Source organism: Gorilla gorilla, chromosome 12 (genome assembly GCF_029281585.2).
Source record: "Gorilla gorilla gorilla isolate KB3781 chromosome 12, NHGRI_mGorGor1-v2.1_pri, whole genome shotgun sequence".
Classification (NCBI taxonomy): Eukaryota; Metazoa; Chordata; class Mammalia; order Primates; family Hominidae; genus Gorilla; species Gorilla gorilla.
This window is the reverse complement of record NC_073236.2, coordinates 129,548,289-129,561,227: the sequence shown is the minus strand read 5'-3', so window position 1 is coordinate 129,561,227 and position 12,939 is coordinate 129,548,289. Positions and strand designations below refer to the sequence as shown.

The 12,939-nt window shown below is 55.1% G+C and overlaps 1 protein-coding gene across 5 annotated transcripts in view; it reads left to right on the top strand.

Moving 5' to 3' along the window:
• HPCAL1 (hippocalcin like 1) overlaps nucleotides 1-12,939 on the top strand; it is a 128,962-nt gene that overhangs the window by 56,378 nt on the left and 59,645 nt on the right. The window contains exon 1 of one of the 5 annotated variants that reach the window (XM_055377479.2): nucleotides 9,267-9,458. The exons of 3 other annotated variants lie outside the window; for them this stretch is intronic. The gene's annotated coding sequence lies outside the window, so the exon portion shown is untranslated. Of the gene's footprint in view, nucleotides 1-9,266; nucleotides 9,938-12,939 lie in introns of those variants that run through there. One more of the 5 variants, XM_055377478.2, reaches the window with a different exon arrangement.

The window sequence follows — 12,939 nt, the reverse complement described above, 5'->3', positions numbered from 1 at the left end:
CCTATGTTTGCTGCGGGCTGGCCCGGCGAGGGGGAGGTGGGCAGCTGGGGGCTCTCTGGACCCTGCGGCTGGCATGGGTTAGTGGCTCCGTGTCACCTGGTTCCTCTCACCTCTGTTTTCCCTTCTAGCCCCTGCAGGCAGGAGAATTCAACGCAGAGATTAAGAAGTTGAGATGTCTTTGTTCCCAGAGGAAAGTCCCTGCAGGCCCCGGCCTCATGGCCTCTGTGACAGCAGCAGGATTAGAGGCAGAGTTGGCCCAGAGGGAACATTTCTCCCACCCTCTGTCCCTCGGGGACCCCACTTCCCAGGTCGCCTGGAGGATGAAGTCAGGGCTCTGGCCTCATTGAGGGCCTGGAACTCTTTAGAGCCCATCAGGACCAAGCTCTGGTGGCCTTCCAGGCCCACTCAGTGGCTGGCGGTCCCACCTCCAAACGCAGGCAGACCACACTCCCTGACGGGCAGTGGCAAGGCCAGGCCAGCACCTCTCCACTCTGAGGAAGGGGCCTTACCCAGATCCCCGTGTCCCCCACAGCGGTGGCGGTTTTATTGATGTATTGTGAAGGCACAGGGAGGGCCCTTTCCAGAGCAGGCTGCATCTCCCCTCAGCTTCCACACTCCGAACCTGCCTCCTGCCTCCTTCCACAGTGCCCGCCGGGTCCACAGCGCCCGCCAGGTCTACAGCGCCCGCCAGGTTTGATGTAGGCTGAGCACACCGTCACTAACTCATTCCTTCATTCATCCTTCACTGTGTGGGGTGTCGGGACCCAGCACGGGCTCCTGGCGCAGCAGGCCTCAGACCCTGGGGAGAGCTTTGCTGGAGGAAGTGCAGTGCCAAGGACCCATGTCCTCATTCCCCCTGGGTAGAGCGTGTCGGGTGACTCTGCTGCGGTCTCCAGGAGCTGGCAAGGGAGGGGTGCACCACCAGGGAAGGGAATTCCAGGCAGCAGGCACCAGGAGCCTCATTCAAGAGAAAGAGAAGTTCCCTAGACTCCCAGGCAGGGTGAGCCAAAGGGCCTTGGAGAGTCCCTGAGGTCCTGTTTCATGGGAGACTTCTCTCACAAAGCGAATGAGCTCAAATACGGAAGATGGAGAAATGGAAAACAGAAGCAGAACAGAACCTCCACCTGCTGGGTGGATGTTAACTGAATCTTTTTTTTTTGAGATGGAATCTTGCTCTGTCACCCAGGCTGGAGTGCAGTGGCGCGACCTCTGTTCACTGTAACCTCTGCCTTCCGGGTTCAAGCGATTCTCATGCCTCAGCCTCCCCAGTAGCCGGGATTCCAGGCACCCGCCACCACACCTGGCAAAATTTTTGTATTTTTAGTAGAGACAGGATTTCATCATTCTGGCCAGGCTGGTCTGAAACTCCTGACCTCGGGTGATCCGCCCACCTGGGCCTCCCAAAGTGCTGGCGTGAGCCACCATGCCGCCTGGCCTTACCTGAATCTTATCACAGATTCCTTTGGAAAACGAATCTCCTGTGATGGGAAACCAGCCATTTTCCTGGTGAGGCCTCGGCCCTGTAGCCATTCCAGCATAGTTAACCTGGGACTCTCTTCTCCTCTCTTTCTCTCTTCTCCCTCCTATCTGGCCTGCTTGCTCCGTCCTCCCCTGCTTTCTGTCTCTCTCCTCACCACGTGCCTTTGGATGTTCTGAATATGCTTTTGTTTCCTGTCCAGCAGTATTCTCTCCAAGGTCTCCTCCTGGGTGTCTGGCGTGTGCCTTGCGTGTGCTGCGGGCTGGGATCCATGGGAATGACATAGCCGGACATGGTTCTGAGCCTGTTGGCCTGGGGACTCCTTTTCTGTCATACTAGATGAGACAGGTGAGACTGCCCTGGAAAGCCCGGCATGTCTGGCCTCCCCAGTGCTGGACGGTGGCCAGTGTGGTTTTCCAGGCGAGTCCGTGGGCTCCTGGGTGGGTGGTCGGGCTCGTGGGGAGATCCCAAGCAATGGTTGTAGAGGGATGGGAGGGAATGGGTGGATCCCAGAGAGAGAGAGAGAGAGCAGGCTGGTTCCACTGTGGCCTCGTTGTCTAATGGGGAGAGTGCACAGATAAGTCATGCTTTGTTTTGCTCTGTCTCTGGAATTTTAATCAGTTGCCCTAATTGCCTTCAAATTATTGGAAGGGAAAAACGCCAGCAGAGGGTCCTGACAGATCCCAGCTGTCTGGCTGAGGACTTATCTTCTCATTGTTCTTGTGAAACCAGTCAGGTTTAGGGACTTGAGGTGGGTGATTCATTAATTCTTTTAAACTGTTTCCTCAGCCATGTACACATGTGTGAAAGCCCTTCTTATGTTATCAGTATTACCCTAATATATCAGAGGGCTAGGATTTCTCATAAGGCGACCATTATCTTTTGATAATCACATAAATAACGTTTCCATAGTTCTCGAAAGCTTGCCAGATGCTTTCATGTACATTAGCTAACTTCTTAAATTTTTTTTTTTTTTGAGATAGGGTCTCACTCTTGTCAACCAGGATGGAGTGCAGTGGCATGATCTCTGCTCACTGCAACCTCTGCCTCCCAGGTTCAAGTGATTTTCCTGCTTCGGCTTCCCGAGTAGCTGGGATTATAGGCGCCTGCCACCATGCCTGCCTAATTTTTGTATTTTTAATGGAGATGGTGTTTCATCATGTTGGCCTCAGACTCCTGACCTCAAGTGATCCACCTGCCTCAGCCTCCCGAAGTGTTGGGATTACAGGCGTGAGCTGCCATGTGTGGCTGACATTAGCTAATTTAATTCTTACAATAATCTTATGAATTGGGATTCTCATCTCTCTTTTAAAATGAGGAAACCGAGGCTCAGAGAGGTTAAGTCATGTGCCCAAGATCACTTAGCTAGTAAGTGATGGGCAGGGCTGTGGAGCTGGTTCACTTGACTCTGCTGCCATTGCATCCAGTTTGCTCTGCCAGCAAGTCAATTGAGCATTTGGAGCATTTGCTGTGTGCCAGCCTCATGGAGGCAAATGGAGCTTCGGAACCCAGGTGTCGAGAATGAGCTGTTGGCACTCAGTCCTGGAGTGGCAGCCTGGGGGGCGGGGGCAGGAGCGTGGGGGACAACAGTCCAGGGAGGGCCACATGACAGCAAGCAGAGCCTCGAATGCCTGAGTCCTGGCTCCAGAGAGAGGCCAGCCTGAGCTCCTCCATGTCCTACTCCTGTGGATAGACCCCCCTGGAATGCAGGGGGCCGGGCTGAGCAAGAGGAGGAGAGGACAGGGAAGGAACATGTCTGCTTCTTTCCTTCAGGAAAGGAAAGGTGAGCTGGGCGATGGGGGAGGCCTCCACGGTGTTCTGTTGTAACGTTCTGCCACTTGGCAGCCTCACCGGGGACATATCAGCCCCAGGCTGATTATCTGCAGACCGGGATCCCATTTCTGCTGCTTTGGGAGAGAAGGGAGGGTAGCCCTGAGGCCATCCCAGATGCGAGTCTGTTCATAGAGGGGCTCTCCTGGCACCTTCCCCAGCCCAGACGCTGAGGAGGGCAGCCAGAAGCCCCTGCATCAGGTAGGAGCGCTGAGTCATGAGATTGGGTTGAATGGTGGCTTTAGCACAGCTGTGGCCTGTGTTAGAGAGGATGAGTTTGGACCATTCCTGAGCAGAGGGGGACCTCAGAGGACAGTCGGACTGGGGAATCCCTGGCCCAGAGAGGGAAACTGGTTTTCCCAGAGTCACACAGCTAGGCGCCCCTTTGATGGTTCTCTCAGTGACTCACGCCTGTAATCTCAGCATTTTGGGAGGCCAAGGTGGGAGGATTACTTGAGCCTAGGAGGTTGAGGCTGCAGTGAACCATGATCATACCACTGCATTCCAGCCTGGCCAACAGAGCAAGACCTTGTCTCAAAAAATAAATAAAAAATAAAACCCATTCTCACTCTAACCCATACTGTATCTGATTTTTTTCCTGAGGTAGGCTTGACATGGGAGGGTTGTTATTTTTTGTAAATGCATTAGGGGGTGGAGTGGTGGGAGAGTGATTCCCCTGCAGCCCTTCTGAGGCCACTGCCACACCATGGCAAGAAAAGTATTTCTGACTCCTGGAGCTCCACGGTGTGACAGGTGGGCAGGAGCTGCTGGGGGTGCTGGGCAGAGGTTTACCGTCCAGCACCCCCATTTCTGCTGCTCTGATAACTTGGATCGACTGAAGAACCTTGGGGCTTTCTTGGCTGTTTGTAGGAGCTTCCAGAAGGGACCTTTCGGGCTGCCTCTTACATAGTCCTGCCTATACCCTCTACATGTGGCATTTCAGGCCTGGAGAGTCATGTGGTGTAGCTGTATTTCTGGGAAGTGTGTGACCCGAAGCCTCCTCCTGTCAGAACCACCGGGGAGCTCACAAGCTAAAGTGCAGATTCCTGGGTCATCCCAGACCTGCTGAAGCCAAATCTTTAGGGTGGGGCCAGGAATCTGCATTTTAAACAAGCTCCGGAGGTGGCTCTGAGGCCAGCCACAGTTTGGGCACAGCAAGGCTGGGGAGCCAGGCTTGTTTCGGATCTCCAGTCCTTGCGTGGGCTGCGTGACCTTGGATGAGTCATTTCCCATCTCTGAGCCTTGGTTCTCTGGTCTGTTAAGTGGCAATCTTGCCCCTTCTGTTTTAGGCACTGTCGGGGTTGCCTGCCTTCTGGTAAGCGTTTAGTGCCCTGAGCCGACTCAGCTGGTGCTCAGGGAGGCCTGGTGATTCAGGGCGCTTGGCCGGGTGGTGGGGTGGGACACCCCAGAGGGAAGGGCACTGGTCCCAGCTTGGTGGGGCAGGCCACCTGGAGAAGGGGTGGACCTTGGGAGTGGGTTATATTAGGGCCTCCAGGCCTCAGTTTGGGAGGAGCTTGCAGTGACCTTGGAGATGGTAGTGACCTTGTCCTCCTGCCCTGCCTGGGTGCACAGGCTCCCAGCACGTGGGTGGCAAAGGTCCTGGAGAGCACCCAGAGGGGGGTGTCTGCCTGGGGTCGAGTGTGGGAGCTGGGCCCAGAGCCCCCACTTCTGCCTGGCAGCCGGGGGTCCCTCTGGGAAGCTGAGGTGTGTTTTCTTGAGCAGTAAGGACTGGCCAGAGCCCTGAGGACCGAGAGGTGAGGGTGAGGCCCCCCTACTCTTTCCCCCACCCTCCTGGGAACGACTGCCGACATCAGGGAAGAGAGGGGCCCCAAGGCCAGTGACCTGGAATGCGATGGCCAGGGAGGCAGAGGCTGGAGGCTGTGTGGGGCACGAGGAGGCCGATCGGGTGTCCCGGGGGAGACTCCTCGCTGCTTCCCTCGGGATGGTTTCCATGAACTTCCCTCCCCGGCCCTGACTGCCTCCTCTCCTAAACGCCTGCCTCCTTTTTTTTTTTTTTTTTTGGAGACAGTGTCTCACTGTCACCCAGGCTGGAGTGCGGTGGTGCGATCATGGCTCACTGTAGCCTCGATCTCCCCCGGCTCAGGTGATCCTCCCACCTCAGCCTTCCAAGTAGCTGGGACTACAGGTGCACGCCCCCACACCAGACTAATTTTTGTATATTTTCTAGAGATGAGTTTTGCCATGTTGCCCAGGCTGGTCTTGAACTCCTGGGCTCAAACAATCCTCCTGCCTCGGCCTCCCAGAGTGCTGGGTTTATAGGTGTGAGTCACTGCACCTGACCATCCCTCCCCGCTTTTATGTCCTTTTCTCCCTCTCTGAGGTAGAGGGACCAAGCCCTCCTCCCCAAGCCCTGTCCACTGTGGGGCCTTCTACAATGTGAGCTTGTACATCTCTGTGATGTCACCCAGGTGCCACCAGGTGTGTGTGTCGTGATGCCTTTGGCCACCAGCCTGAAAATCTCCCAGAGTTCCAGGTGCTTGGTGGAAGGGATTCATGTACCCCTATCCCCATCCCTAAATGAGAGAGTGTCCACACCACCCGCCCTGAGTTCTGAACTTAGCCACCTCATGTATGGAAGGAGAAATGGAGGCCGCCAGAGAGGTCTAGGCCTCCGCCCCTGACCTTGCTCCTCTTGGATGGTATTGGGTGGCATTCCAGGACAGCTGGGATCTTGGTCATCCAGTGGGTGCCCTCACTGTGCACCTGCCTCCAGGTGGTGGCACGGTAATTGCAAGAGCCTGAGCCCCTCCTCTGGGGCATGTTCTTGGAAATAAATACACCTTGTGTCATGGAGATGGGCAGACGAGGTGCCAGCTGTTTGAACAGACAGCCCGGAGTCTGTGCAGGAGTTGGAGGTAGAGCGGGTCGAAGGCTTGCGGAGGGACAGGTGGGTCTCCCATGGATGGCTTTTCTTGGAGGCTGCAGCCAGGAGCCATTGTCTCTCTTCCCACCTGACTTTGGGTGGTTCCCCTTCAGCCCTGGCGTTATGATGTCCCGCCCAACCCCAACCGCACACCTCCCTCCCCCTTAGCTGCTTCAAAGCCTAAGGTGTGGCAACAGCTAACAGGGTGCTTGGTGGTCCCCGCCCACCCTCCTTCAGGCTCCCTACACCCACCTGAGTGGGCCTTTCTGTGTTCACTTCAGGGATGAGGCTTGGAGAAGAGGGTGTGTGAGGGGGTGCGGGTGGCCCTCCAGACTGGACCTAGGCCTGCTGCATTCTGGGTTGAGGTCCTCTTGCTGCCTTTCTGTGAGCAAGCCTCGCCTGCTGGGTGCTGAGCCCACACCGCATGTCCTCGGCCTCCCATTGAGATCAGCTATACATGATATAGACCAGGGATGCACGCCTCATGAGGAGGCTTTCACTCCCCCAGACACACTGAGTACTCTTTCCTTGAGCTCAGTGCAGTTCGTCCACGTTTTCCCAGCAGCACGCCTCCCGCAGCGTTGTCAATATTTATTCACGGTTGCCGCTGCCTCCCTCCTGGACCGCCCATTCCCTGGGCCCTGTCTGGTGGTGGCCGGCCTTGGAGAGCTGGCCTCTCAGCACAGCACCGGGCACCAGGGCTCAAGGTCAGTGGGTGTGTGTTTGGGTCCCTTAAGGAGCAAAGTCTCATAATTTGCTTTATTTTGTTTTATTATTATTAATTTTTTTTGAGACAGTTCTCGCTCTGTCGCCCAGGCTGGAGTGCAGTGGTGCGATCTCGTCTCACTGCAACCTCTGCCTCCCGGGTTCAAGCGATTCTTGTGCCTCAGCCTCCTGAGTATCTGGGACTACAGGCACCCGCCACCACACCCAGCTAATTTTTGTATTTTTGGTGGAGACGGGGTTTCACCGTGTTGGCCATGCTGGTCTCAAACTCCTGACCTCAGGTGATCCACCTGCCTTGGCCTCCCAAAGTGCTGAGATTACAGGCGTGAGCCACCACGCCTGGCCCCTTAATTTACTTTAAATAAAGATCTGGTTCTCCCAGATGAGGTTCACAGACAGCTGTTCCAAGAGCACATCTGTCTGGCATCAGGAGACTCACCCATACCAAGCTCACAGTGCTGGCCATGATCCGACTCCCGCCCCGCAGCTCAAGCTTGGTCTGGAGACCTTCTCTGGCACCTGCCCCGGCTCCCCAGCCCCGGGCTTCCTGCACTGTGCGCTTCCACTCCCGTCTTCTCCACTAGGAGCTCTATGGTACGGGCTTTCTGCACCTTCACCTCTGGGCCTCCCACCACAGCACGGTGAAGGCACCAACTATTTCACTGCTAGATCCAAGGATGCTGGGGCCGGGGGCAGCTCTGAGTGTGTCTCATACAGTGACCTTGTTTGAGGGGGCTGTGTAGGCCCAGGATTTTCCTGGGGTGAGGGACACCAGGTCCCTTGATGTGTTAGGACAAAGACGTTGGCTGGGCGAGGAGGCTGCCTGAGATCCCACAGTGAGGCTGGCCCTGCCCTTGCTCGCCCAGCTGATCTGACACCCTCCAGATGGCCCAACAGAGACCGGGAGGAGCATCCGGTGGAGGACCTGGGTGTTCTGTCTGGAGATTTCCCATTGCTTTTCCAGTTTATTGTCATCTGCTTGGGACTTGAGGGTAACTTCATCTCTCGAAATAGGCTGAGACTTTTTACAGTTAGATATTTAATATACAGATGACGGGCGGATGGTAGTGTTGTTTTAAGGGGGGATTTTGTTGTTGTCATTGTTGTTTTGAGACAGAGTCTTGCTCTGTCACCCAGGCTAGAGTGTGAGCTCGATCATAGCTCACTGCAACCTCAAACTCCCGGGCTCAAGTGATCCTCCCACCTCAGCATCCTGAATAGCTGGGACTACAGGTGTGCGCCACCATGCATGGCTAATTTTTTGTAGAGATGGGATGTTGCCATATTACCCAGACTGGTCTTAAACTCCTGGGCTCAACTAAAATTTTAATCTCCAATTCATACATTTCAGAAAGTATAATAATATGTAAAGCAAAATCATAATAGCAACAACAATCACTGTCATCCCACGGGTTGGTTTAGATGTAAATTTTATGCTTCCTAGCAAAAATTTGTCAAAAGTGCCAGAAAAGCCCTTGTCCCATATCACAGTCCCATGACCCACACTCCCATGGAAAGCCTTAGAACTGATGTCACTGTGAGCCCTGTGCTGGAGTGGAGGGTGACAGAGCTTCGGACATGAGCAGCCTCTACTGCTGCGGCCACCCCCGCCGGCCCTGGATCCCCACACAGTGTGGGGTGCAGGATTCCTCATGTGACCCTTACCCTGCCTGCCCTGGGACTGTGTGCCTGTGTGCTTGCATGTGTGTATGTGCGTGTGTGCCCATATGCATGTGTAGGTGTGTGCATATGTGTGTATAGGTGTGTGCATGTGTGTATATACGTGTGTAGGTGTGTATGTGTGTACATGTGCATTGTAGATGTGTGTGCACATGGTGACCTCAGTTCCAAAGCTTTCCATGTGTGTGTCCATACACATGTGTAGGTGTGTGCCTGTGTGTGCATATGCGCATACACATGTGTAGGTGTGTGCCTGTGTGCACATATGCATGTGTAGGTGTGTGTGTGCATTGTGTGTAGGTTTGTGCATGTGTGTGCATACGTGTGTGTAGGTGTGTGCGTGTGTACACATATGCATGTGTGGGTGTGTGTGCAGTGTGTGTAGGTTTGTGCATGTGTGTGCATACGTGTGTGTAGGTATGCATGTGTGTGCACATATGCACGTGTAGGTGTGTGTGCAGTGTGTGTAGGTTTGTGTGTGTGTGTGCATATGTGTGTGTAGGTGTGTGTGCATGTCAGCATATGTGTGTCTGCATTCACTCGGCCAGAGCTCCTTGAGGGCAGGGTAGTTCCCACCTCTCTGTTCCCCCAGCTCCCAGCTCCGGCCTGGCTTTTAATCAGAGTAAGTCAAGCCTGCTTTGGGAGCCTTCTGACTCCCCCAGACACACTGAGTACTCTTTCCTCGAGCTCAGTGCAGTTCGTCCACATTTTCCCAGCAGCACGCCTCCTGCAGCGTTGTCAATATTTATTTGCTGTCGCTGCTGCCTCCCTCCTGGACCGCCCATTCCCCAGGCCCTGTCTGGTGGTGGCCGCCCTTGGGGAGCTGGCCTCTCAGCACAGCGCCGGGCACCGGGGCTCAAGGTCAGTGGGTGTGTGTTTGGGCTTGAACTGATGTGTGTGTTTACTGAGCTTTCTCCGCAGCCTGCTCCGGCAGCTCCAAAATGGCATTTCAGGAATTGAATTACCGACATTTCAGTACTTGCGGAATCCAGGAATAGATTATTTGATTGTATCTGTTGGAAGTCATTGCCGTAACTGGCTTCGTTTTCTTCACCAACATCTAAACCGAGTGGGGAGGGACAGCAGGGGAATGCTGTGGTGACTTGATTTTCCGAAAAGCACATCTCCCAAGCTGGCGGCAGCCGGTGGCGTTGCCCTGTGACTGGGGGAAGCCTGAGGACTCACGGTCGCCTCAGGCCGGCCACCTTCGCACTGGAACCTGCCCATCACATCAACGAGCCCTCTCAGGCTGAAAACCCTGTGCCGGGGTGGCTGCAGCAACACAAGGATCCCCTCCAGCTCTGTGGCATGGGGAGCAGAGGGCCACTGAGTCCTGCCATGTGAGTCACGTGATGCCCGCGGCCTGATTTCTGTGCCCCCATCTTGCCTCTTAGAGTTTGTTGACCTCAGGGCTCACATATCCCTTGTAAGGGGTTGTGATGGCTTCCACAGCCATCATGGCTAGTTAGGATTTTCCTCCAGCCCTTGAGGAATTCTCTCGGGATTTTTTCTGGCCTTGCCCGTCAGCAGAATCCACAGAGGCCCTACAGGAATGTCTGCCTCTGAGTCCATAGTACTTGCAGGCCTGGGAGGCTGGATCAAGGTGGATGTTGACACTTGGTGGGGCGGGAGCCCTGGCTTCCTGGCTGCCTCATAGCTCAGGCCCGTTTGACAGCATTTGTGAGCACCTGTCCCAGGCAGGAGCAAGTTCGACAGCAGCAAGGGCTCCAGGCAGAGGGAGGTGGGCTCTGATAGGACTCAGGGGCAGCCTAAAGGTAGCAGAGAACTGAGAGGGGATCCCTGAGGCCTTCTTGGAGGAGGTGGTGGTTAAGCCGGCTAAGTTTGTCCATTGGAAACTGTCACCAGGTCCTTATTAATCAAATAATAATGAATATGCTGTGTTGGGATCCACTAGGGAAAGCTGAAATTGAGCTCAAAGGAGGCATAGAAGTTCAGCTTGTAATTTTGAAAAAGGAAAAGGCTCTGGCCTCATTAGGCTGCCCCCAGTGTGTCCTTGAGACCTCCTTATTCCTTGAAATGTGCTTCTTAACGTTTTGGAAAAAACAACTTTCTCCTTCTATACTTAGCCCTTATCTCAATGTGCAGGCGCCTACCTGGCCCACTTATCTTCAAGAAATGTGCTGGGTTAGGCCTCAGGAGTGGCAGGCACACAGATACTGTATTTGGCCTTGGCCTTCTGCCCAAGTGGAGTCTCCACATTCCTTTGTATGGGCCCATTGGGCATGCCTGGCTAATTTGCGCACCCTCTTTCCACTCTCCTTCCTGCATTTCTCCTTCCCTTCAGTAGTGGCTCCCTTCCCATTCCCAAAATCGCCTCTGCTTTTATCTTCTTCCAATCGAATTCCCGTCAGTCGTGGAGCAGGTGGGACACCTGTGTATGTTGCGGGGGCACAGAGAAGCAGCCTGTGCTCACCCATGCCTGCCTGCAGGTGCATGCTTGGGACTTGGCAGTGGGGGAAGACTTTGGGGTTAGGATTTCCAGGCTGGCTTGACACTGACCTGTTTTGTTCCAACCCATACAAGCCCTAAACCCTCATGTGCAGATCCTGCTGGCTCTCTGGGGAACACTTAGTTGGATGCAGGTAGGAAGAGGCTCCAAGGAGCAGAGGAGGGGCTGGCTGAGGGCCAGCCACTTTGTCTGGTCCCCAGAGCGGGGTCTAACATGTGGGAACTGAGCAGCAACTGTGAGCTGGCCCTCAGGCAAGGCTGCTCCGTGATGCCAGGGCACATAGGGCAGACTCCAGATGATGGGGCCACTGCTGGCACTGGCCTTTTGCAGGGCACAGGAGTCTGCCAGGGGTGTGTTTTGCAGCCACCCATACAGGTGTGCCAGCTTTTGGAAAATCCCAAAGATGTGGTGCCCTGCTCCTGGGGGTCTTGGGGGCTCCCAGGTAGCAACAGCATTCTGGGAGGACTTGGGCTCAAATTCCAACTTTTCTACCAGGTTTTGGCTATCCTTCATCTCCATGCCCATGGGGCTCAGTTTCCTCATCTCCAAGCTAAGGGGGCCCATCTAAAGTTGTCACAGAATTGGACGTGTGACGGGGCAGCCCCCTTCAGCTGTGGGATCCGAGGCAGAGCTGGCACCTCCAGGCTGTGGGTCCAGTGACCCGGCATGGAGCCAGCAAACAGAGGAGGCACCTCTAGGCTGCAGGGTCCAGTGACCTGGCATGGAGCAAACAGAGAAGGCCAGTGGGCAGGTGGGTGTTACCAGGGCCTGGAGCAGCAGGGGTGGAGCCCTGGGGCCAGGCAGGGCGGGTTTGGGGTGGCATGTGGTTTGTTGTGGCCCTGTCATTTGCAGTTTGGGTTAGTAGGTCTGGCTGGCCACCGGGGTTGGAGGGGAATGCCAGTGGGACTATACATTGTCTCCTTGGAGGTGACTGTGCCCCCAGAACTGAGTGGACAAGCCAGGCTTGTGTCCACACCCGCCCCCTGTCTTTTACCCTTTTCTGGCTCTCCTCCAAGAAGAGCTTTTCCTAAATCATTCGCCCTGTTCACCTGGGCTTTGAGGCCCCAGGTGTAGGCCCAGGGGGTGGGGTGGGGTGGGGGGATGGTCTCTGACTGGATAGCCCCACCTGGGTAGGAAGCCCCCAGTGTGGCCCCACCTTGGCTGTGACCTGGGGGTCCTGCAGAGCCCTGTGTCCTGTTGCAGTGAGGGGTCAGTCAGTGGGAAGAGTGGACAATTTGGAGACACCATGTCTGTCTCCTCGACGCCAGTCAACACTGTTGCCTTTGTTCCCAGGGCAGCCTTCCCCTTGCCTTCCATTCCAAACTCCTCCTCCTCCCTCTGAGATTCCCTATTCACCTCCTAGAGGAGGCCACCTGAGTGTCAGCCAGGCACTGGACCTGGGCCTGCCCGGAAAGGTCCCTGGGCCTGGTGTGCTCCGGGAACCTCGCTGTCAGGGGTCAGCGTGCCATGGAGGATAGGGAGAGGCATGTGCCCTTGGGGACATCTGGCTTTGTCTGGGGGGTTTTCTGCTGCTCACTGGCTTCAGGTCAGGGCTTGGCTCTGTGCTGCAGCCTTAAGCCAACGGGCCCAGCCGCCTCCTCCAGGCCCGCCAGCGCCTCAGATGTTTCTCTCCTTCTTAGAGGGTGTTTCACATCCTTTCTTTTGTTTGCCCTGATTATTTTTGCAGATGAAGGAATACACACAATGGTCATCTTTGTCTTATTTGAAAGCCAAACACGTTGCTTACACGTTGGGTGCACAGTGAATATGTATCAGTCCAGCGCTTTTCACCATCTGGTCTGGTTTTAGTGTTGCTTTATTTCTGGTCATTCCTCAATCGGGGCTAAAGATCAGAAAAATCGCATCTCCAGG